This window comes from Mycetomoellerius zeteki, unplaced genomic scaffold, assembly GCF_001594055.1.
Source record: "Mycetomoellerius zeteki isolate Tzet28-1 unplaced genomic scaffold, Tzet1.0 scaffold78, whole genome shotgun sequence".
Lineage (NCBI taxonomy): Eukaryota > Metazoa > Arthropoda > Insecta > Hymenoptera > Formicidae > Mycetomoellerius > Mycetomoellerius zeteki.
Window position 1 is genome coordinate 301,095 of NW_017257808.1, and position 8,317 is coordinate 309,411.

The 8,317-nt window shown below is 33.8% G+C and overlaps 1 pseudogene; it reads left to right on the forward strand.

Moving 5' to 3' along the window:
* The first annotated feature begins 7,220 nt into the window (after positions 1-7,220).
* Positions 7,221-8,317, forward strand: part of LOC108729598 (cytochrome c-type heme lyase-like) — a 3,457-nt pseudogene continuing 2,360 nt past the window's right edge.

An 8,317-nucleotide genomic window follows, 5' to 3' on the forward strand; every position in this document is an offset into this window, starting at 1 on the left:
CGCGGATCGGAATTCACCCAATCAAAACAAGGCAGTTTCGGATCCGGATTGTAGATTGCAGAATAGACGGCTCTCTATTTTTGCGATCCGTAATCGTGATCCAAGCCAATAAAACATCGAGTTTGGTCACGTGACCCATTTATGATGGATGAATAAGCATTGTTTGTTGTGGTTACCTATGCTAATCATAGAGACGTGTTTATAGAGAATTAAAAATCGGGACGTCTCACAAAATTCGGAATGGTTAGCCACCCTATACACAGCAAACGTCGATGACACTGTATTAACGACACGATATTTGCGATACAGCATATGTTGCAAATTGAATCCGTAGTCCGTAGTGTGAACGAAGAATCCAAATCCAACGATCTGCAATCCCAATCCGATCCGCGTCCACAATCCGTAGTGTGACACGGGCATTAGGGGGTCACTTGGAAAAATCCGCGGGGCCGCGAGGTGCCTCACAGGACTTCGCCAGATACGACACTGCGCGCGAAGGGCCGCGGATCCGCTAATTGGTCGCGACAACGCGCAAATCGGCGCGATGCGGCTGCGGCGGCTGCGCACCCCTGTGGGGGGGCTAACGAATTGATCGCGTATCGATCGAGATCCTGCTCGTCCTTTTCCGTTGCGAACCGTCTATGACGCAAGACATCCTGGCCCGGCGTCTTTCTGCTTTCGTAATTCGTGAGATTCCAACATCCCGGACAACGCGCTTGAGTGATCGCTCGGTCGGGACGGAGCGTTGCATTATCTCAACATTTTTGAAAAGTGGCCGGCTTTATAAACGAGCATTAGTATTCAAACTCGCTTTCGTGTATTCCATTTTGAAACGCGATCTGGCCATATTGACCTCCAAAGGCTTGTTCTTAGAGGTAAGTGCCATTAATTAAGTAAGAAGAAGATCTCGAACGATTTATAGACTATTCGAGGTGAGGTTTTGTGAATTTTATAAAGTCGCAACGTGGCATAGGATTTATTCTCGCGCTCTGTCGTCTGTATGCCAGTCGATGTGTGAAGTCCGCCATAAGCGGCATATTTTGGTGTAGCGAATACGGCGTAGCCGGCGCCAAGCGTGATGTTATTTTTAGATTGAAAGGGATAGAAATATGCTCCATGCAATTTCCATAAATGAATAAAAATGCATTCAGGATTGAAAAGCATTCATTTTAACATTCGTGAATCCATATTTCTGAAAATCTGAATCTATTTCAATCCATTCTCGTTTACTGGGATCTTCGCGACTTTGTGTAAAATTTCGTGTACGTCGTGGGGCGGCTGCCGTCGCGAGGAAAACTGGGGCTTTGTTTCGTTTCATGCATGATGCGCATGATACATCATTTATCCTTGTTACTCACCAAATGTTAAACAAGGATAAATGATGTATCATGCGCATCATGCGTGAAACGGAACGCAGTCTGTGTTGTGCCGAATGTTAGGATGAAGCGTTGTAACGGACGTACGTTTGCGACTTGCTTGGTGAGATCACGATGCTGTTTACTCTCGGCGTGTCATGTTCTCAGCGTGTGCTATTGGTGTTGCGTTTACTCTTATTCTCGTTTCTAACAATTGCGTAGATTAACTTTAATCTCGGTTCAACTTACTCATCATCTTTTTCTAGTTCTAAGGATTAGAAAAAGAAGCGAGGGATTACTCACCTACGAAATCAACAAAGAAATTAGAGAACAAAGCAGTCAAGCATTCGTCATTGAAATCAAGAAATCATCAGAAATCAAGCAAAAAAAATATCGTCACGCTCGGTCACGCGTCAATCATCGGAAACAAAAAACCGAAGAAAGAACATCGTCGTCACGCTCAGTCGCGCGTCTCGGCAAACAAATGAAATCACTGAAATCATGTTAAACATAAGAAATTGGAAATTAATTTCGTATGTGAGTACCCCTTCGGTGTAAACGTAGTCTGTATCTTGCTCTTGAAATTTTGCGTTTATATAACGTCTTCGCGTCCTTCGTGTATTATTTTGTGCGGTCCGAACGGTGAGTTGTTGCTGGATTTCGCGTTTTCGTCTCGCGCGATAACGTGCGATTTGTAAATGGCGTCGATCAGAGCGAGCATTATAATTAGTAGATAGTGATGAGTATCAAGATGCTTTGTATGAGTTCGATTCGAATATATCATGAAAAATTCGAATTACTTAATTCGAATATGATTTGAAATTTTTTAAAAGTCTTGAAAGTTTGAAATGTCTTGAAAAGTTTTTAATATTTTAATAAATTTTAAAGCGAATAAAAAATTTTAGAGATAGTAATTTTAGTTTAATTTTAAAGTAAAAAATATTAAATTTAAATAATTATAATATGTCAAATATTAATACATCATATAGTACATGAAATAAATAAAGACGAAAATATGCGGGGAAGTAAGAGTAAGCATAGTAATTAGTGTCCAATATAATAAAATATTTTTAATTGTCCATTCTTGATAACACCTTTGTGAATGTATGTCCGGACGCGTTTCGCTTTATTTCAAGTCATTATCAATGGAATTATTACATGTTGATTACATCTTGTGCAAGTGGTGCATCAGTTCCGGTGACAACTTCATTCTTATTCAAAGGTTCTTTGATTCCATTTTAATTTACTGGCCAGAGGAAGTAAGAATTCTTCATAAGATGGAACAAACCGATGTCACTCGCACCTTCATATTCAATAGTCAATCAGTAAAATATATGACTAACAATAAAATTATTAAATAATATATATGTATAATAATATAAAATATAATAATAAATATAATAATAAAATAAATAAATATATATATAAATATATACATAGCGCAGTTAGAGAGTGATAAATATATATAATAATGTAAAAAATGTTTAAATTAAATAATATATACATTTTAAATCCAAATAAAATTTTTTTCGTCAGTTAATAGACCGATATGTAATAGATGTTTACATTTTGGTTAAAAATATTATTTTTTTCTTTATAATCGAAACGTTAACATCTATTATATATCGTTCTATTATCTGAGGAAAAAAATTTTGTTTAAAATGTATATATTATTTAATAATTTTATTGTGTTATTGTCATATATTTTACTGACTTCAATGTTGACTATTGAATGTGAAGGTGCGAGTGACATCGGTTTGTCTTATCTTATGAAGAATTCTTACTTCCTCTGGCCAGTAAACTAAAATGGAACCAAAGAAAATGGAACCTTTCGACAAGGATGATGGTTGTCACCAGGACTGATGCACCACTTGCACAAGATGTAACAATTCCATTGATAATGACTTGATATAACCCGAAACACGTCCGGACATGCATTTACAGAGGTGTTACCAAGAATGGACAATTAAAATTATTTTAATATTATATTGCACACTACCGTGGTTACTTCTACTTCCCCGCATATTTTGTCTTCATTTATTTCATGTACTATATGATGTATTAATGTTTGACGTATTATAATTATTTACATTTAAGATTTTTTACTTTAAAATTAAACTAAAATTACTCTCTAAAATTTTTTATTCTCTTTAAAATTTATTAAAACATTAAAAACTTTTCAAGACATTCCAAATCTTCAAGACTTTTAAGATCGTATAATTTCAAATCATGTTCGAATTAATTCGAATTTTTCATGATATATTCAAAGCACCTTGATACCCATCACTAATTGTAATATGACCGACTTATTATAGAATCGACTTTACACTTTCTTTTCTCTTCAGTGACTTCGTTTTTATTGTTGGCGATTCATTTTTCTTGTTTCTTTTTGCGGTTATCATTTTTTTGGTTATTATTTTCTTTTATCTTTTTTTTTATTTTGTTACAATAAACGCGTTTATATTTGCCACATTATCGCCGACTTTACTCAGACCCTTCGTCTTTGAATTTGTCAATTTTCCCTCGCGATCAGCTCTTAAGAAATATATACCCCTCTGCCGTTAGGTAGAGCTAGCCATCTCTCACGTGAGCTAATTTTTTCGGTTTTTGGTACTGAGATTTTCGCGTCTTGGTATTTTCGTGTTCGTCGCGATCGTTTGTGTTAGTACAATCGACATCGCATTTGTAATTGGGCTCTAATTTTATTCCGTTTTTCGAAGATACGTGTAAACGTAAAACGTTTATCCGTTTATATTCGCTTTCAAAAAAACGTTTACTTGAAGGTAAACGTTTACACGTTTAATTAGCATATCCGTTTATAAAAGAAACATTTTTCCGAATATACGTGTTTTATTATACATTTAAACGAAAATACATTTACATGTATATTTAACATATCCATCTATGAAAAACATCTTTTCGAATATTTTAACGTTTTTTAATAAAATTAAAAATCGAATTTTTTGCATTTTCTCAATTCGTCACACTCCTTAATAAAGGGATAAACGTTTATATAAAAAAAGTGAAAATATTCGGAAAAACGATTCTAATAAACGGATATGCTAATTATATGTGTAAACGTGTTTTCGTTTAAACGTATAATAATTAATTACACGTATATTCGGAAAAACGTTTCTAATAAACAGATATACTAATTATACGTGTAAAATTTAAACGTATAATAGCGAGCCCCAATTTGTACACGTCTGGCGCCCAACATTGTCGCTATTCGCGATTCTCGCTCGACCGCGTGAGTTATACTTTTTTGTTCGAGGGCTTCCATCACTCTCCGCTTTAAGGAGGTTGTAAGGTAAATGCAATATATTATATTAAGAATTACATGAAAAAATTAAAGATTATTCTAAATTGCATTTAAAAGTAATACAAAAACTTAGAAGCAGTTCACACCATCTGAATCAAAAGTTATTTCAATAAAAAGTAATATTTTTTAATTTGTACTCTAATAGAAATATATGAAAATGTATTATAAAATAATGATAAAAATCTCATTTTTTTTACAAGTGTGTGTACTTATGAATTCAAGAATATTTATATGAAATTACATTGAGATGCAGACAATAGTTGTTCAGTAAATAAACAAAATATTTATTTGTTATAGGCCGCGGTCCGATTCACGCTCACAAGCTTAAAAATCATTTTATCCTTTGTCAAGTGTTGAACGAAGACAAATGATGCTCAACGTTGTCAGCATGAATGGGACCACGGCCATAAACTAATTGGTGAATCTCAATGAAACTTTGCATAAGTCATTTTTAATATTTAAAATATTTATATTAAAAAATTCAGATTTTTGTTATTATTTTTAAAATTTTTGTTTATAACAACAAAACTAATAACAAATAAAATAAATAATCTATAAAAATGTGTTGCTCAATAAAAACAGAAGGTTATAAACACAACTTTCATATGTATGTAGTTTGTTTAAAGCGTAAATATTAATATGTATTTCATGCCTTTGCAATCTCCTTAAATTCTTCTTTGTCCTCGCTTGGATTTATGATTTATTCCAGTAGATCAGATTACCACGATTGATTGGCAAAGCCAGTAGTAAAATTGAAGACAAAGGAGATCCCACTTATTTGGATAGATTGACTTCCACGTGTTAAAAATCTTAAATGATCTGCCTGATCCGCCGTTCCCAGAGTGCGCTCTCGCGTGCATTCCGAAAAAGCATGACAATATACACGGTTTTTGGTAAGTTTTGACAAAGCGCTCATGTGTAGATAGGACCGACTAAATTGAATCAAAAAGTCTTCTACCATTCTGCAATTTTCGCAATAATCAACGATATATTAATTTCTAAAGATCATCGAATAAACGAATAAAATTGACGCATAAGACAATTTTAAGATTTCTTTTAGAGTTCTTTTTATGAAATATCATAGTACGGTATTCATAGTCAGATCTTATATTTAAGACCATCTTAAATTCTGCCTTGAGGTGTCATGAATCAATCAGAGGGCTGCATTGGCATCTTAAGACATTACTTAAGACGGTCTTGAAATAAGAACCGACTATGAATATCGACCTTAAAGATGTTTCTTAAGGAACTCTTAAAGGTACATCTTAAAATTGTTTTATGCGTCAATTTTAGACATTCTGCTCATTGGGTAACTAAAAATGTTGCGAAAATTGTAAAATAGTAGAGGACTTTTTGACTGAGTTTAATCTGTTCTATCTACACACGAGCGCTTTGTTAAAACTTACCGGACACTCTGTATATATATAGAAAATTTTTTTTCGTCAGTTTGCCTCGTTTTGTGTCAGTTATTGCTATTAACAAATGAGAAAAGTACAAGTTTTTATAAGTTTTTTTTATCAACAAGTTGCCACTCATCTCGCAGTTGATCCGTCCCGCCGTGTTCTGTGAATGAAAAGTAAACGCTAATACGGTGAAACAACTTCATAAGTATTCCATGCGATTATCTTCGTGTGCCAAGAGCAACGCGGCAACAATGCATTGTGGTGAAATGGTTTCAATCTTTCTCATGCAGTCAACTTCACTCGCTGAAGACAACACGGCGCATCACTTTTGATTTTCAGCCAAACAAGTATTGCGGCATATGCAGTTGAAATATACAGAATATAATAATACAACATGGAATATTTTTATAATATGGCGTATAAATGTATTTTAAAATCGTTCGAGAATTTCGAGAGTTCTTAAAGCGACCTGTTTTTAGGGAGCAAACATAATAGAAAAAATAAGGAATTAGAAATAAAAAATAAGAAATTTCAACCTGTTAAAAATCAGATACATCGGATTACACACAGTTTCTGATAAGTTGAAAAGATATTTTCTCATCTACGTAGTTAATCAAGTCATTCGTTTGCGCGTTAATCAAGTCATTCGTTTGCGTTTGTCTTAGGTGGAATAGTTAGAGAAGTTTAGTTATTTCAATTCTTCGACTACTATTTTTCACGCGCAATTTTTTATTTCTTTTTCACCGTTAATTCATAATAATCTGAATGAAACTGCGAGGCGCAAAATAGAGAAGGGAAATATCAAATGTTAGGAGCTTAACAAGTCTGAAAGACGGAAAGATCACTGAAAATTTTTACTAATTTTAACAGAATTTGTAAAGAATGCCTCGTCATATTTCGTAATTGTATTCTTTTCGCAAATACCCTGATGTTTCGTTGAATATCAGATTTTAGGCCGTTGCATAATCTTTCTTAGTTAAGGTTATTTCGCAGAAATTCGTTTAATTGATAACAAAAAATATTTTGGTTAATTTATGTTCTCTGTTATTAGTTTATTACATTACACTTTATGGTTTTTCTTTTTTTTATACACCTTGATGAAAATATCTGTATCTCTTCTTTTTCATTTCAAGAAAGACAATCATGGGTAACGCTCTTACCGCAGCGTCCGTATCAGCGGCTAATGTAATAGCATTTACCATTATCAACAAATCACAAAACCAGATTCTCATGGGATGAAGGAGAAACGGATGGAACCACCACTGAAATGTCCCATGCTCAAATCGGGTCAATTTAACACCATAAACTACACTAGTAAATGCCTAGTAGATGAAATGGAGACGAAAGTAAAAAAATCCATTAAATATGGTATGTACTATGCAAGATTTTTTTTAGCATTCAATGAATGTTGTCTAATCACATAGGATTAGTCAGTCTCTTTTAATGAGTTCAGTCACTTGCTACATTATGGATTATTAATACATATTAAAAGTTGTTTTATATAAAGTATCTAATACAGTAGCATAATATAATAATTGTAACAACTAAATTATATATATATTAGGTGTACAAGTATGACTACGGATTTTTAATAGATGGTATAGTTATACTGCTGCATTATTTAAAGTTGGCAATACATATACTTGAAAGGTGTATACGCAGCTTTAAAACGTAGTACATTTCATTTGACTAAAGTGTAAACTATTATTTTTATCGCATTGAAAATGTCAAATTTTGTACCGAAAAAACGCCATTTGCGGAAAGTTTTACTTTATTATTTTTTTAGAAAATAAAGAAAAGTGCAGCTGAAAGTCATCGTTTACTTGTGGAAGCTTACAAAGAATATGCTCTATCGGCAAGCATGTGTGAAAAATGATTTTAAACGATTCAGAAGCAATGATTTTGATTTGGATGATAAAGAGCATGGAAAGCCACCGAAAAAATTTGAAGATGCACAATTGGAAGCATTACTTGACGAAGATGCATGCCAAACGTTTGAAACTATCACTGATGAACGGTACCGACTACAATTAATACGTTTGAACCGAGCTGTGAAGGAAAAACGACCGAAATGGGAGAATAGACATGACAAGATAATTTTACAGCATGACCGCCAGACTACGTGTTCATGAATTCGTCAAGAATTATCTAGAAAGAGTGAATTGGGAGATTCTACCTCACCCGTCGTATTCACCAGACATTGCTCCCTCAGATTACTATTTGTTCCGGTCCATGGC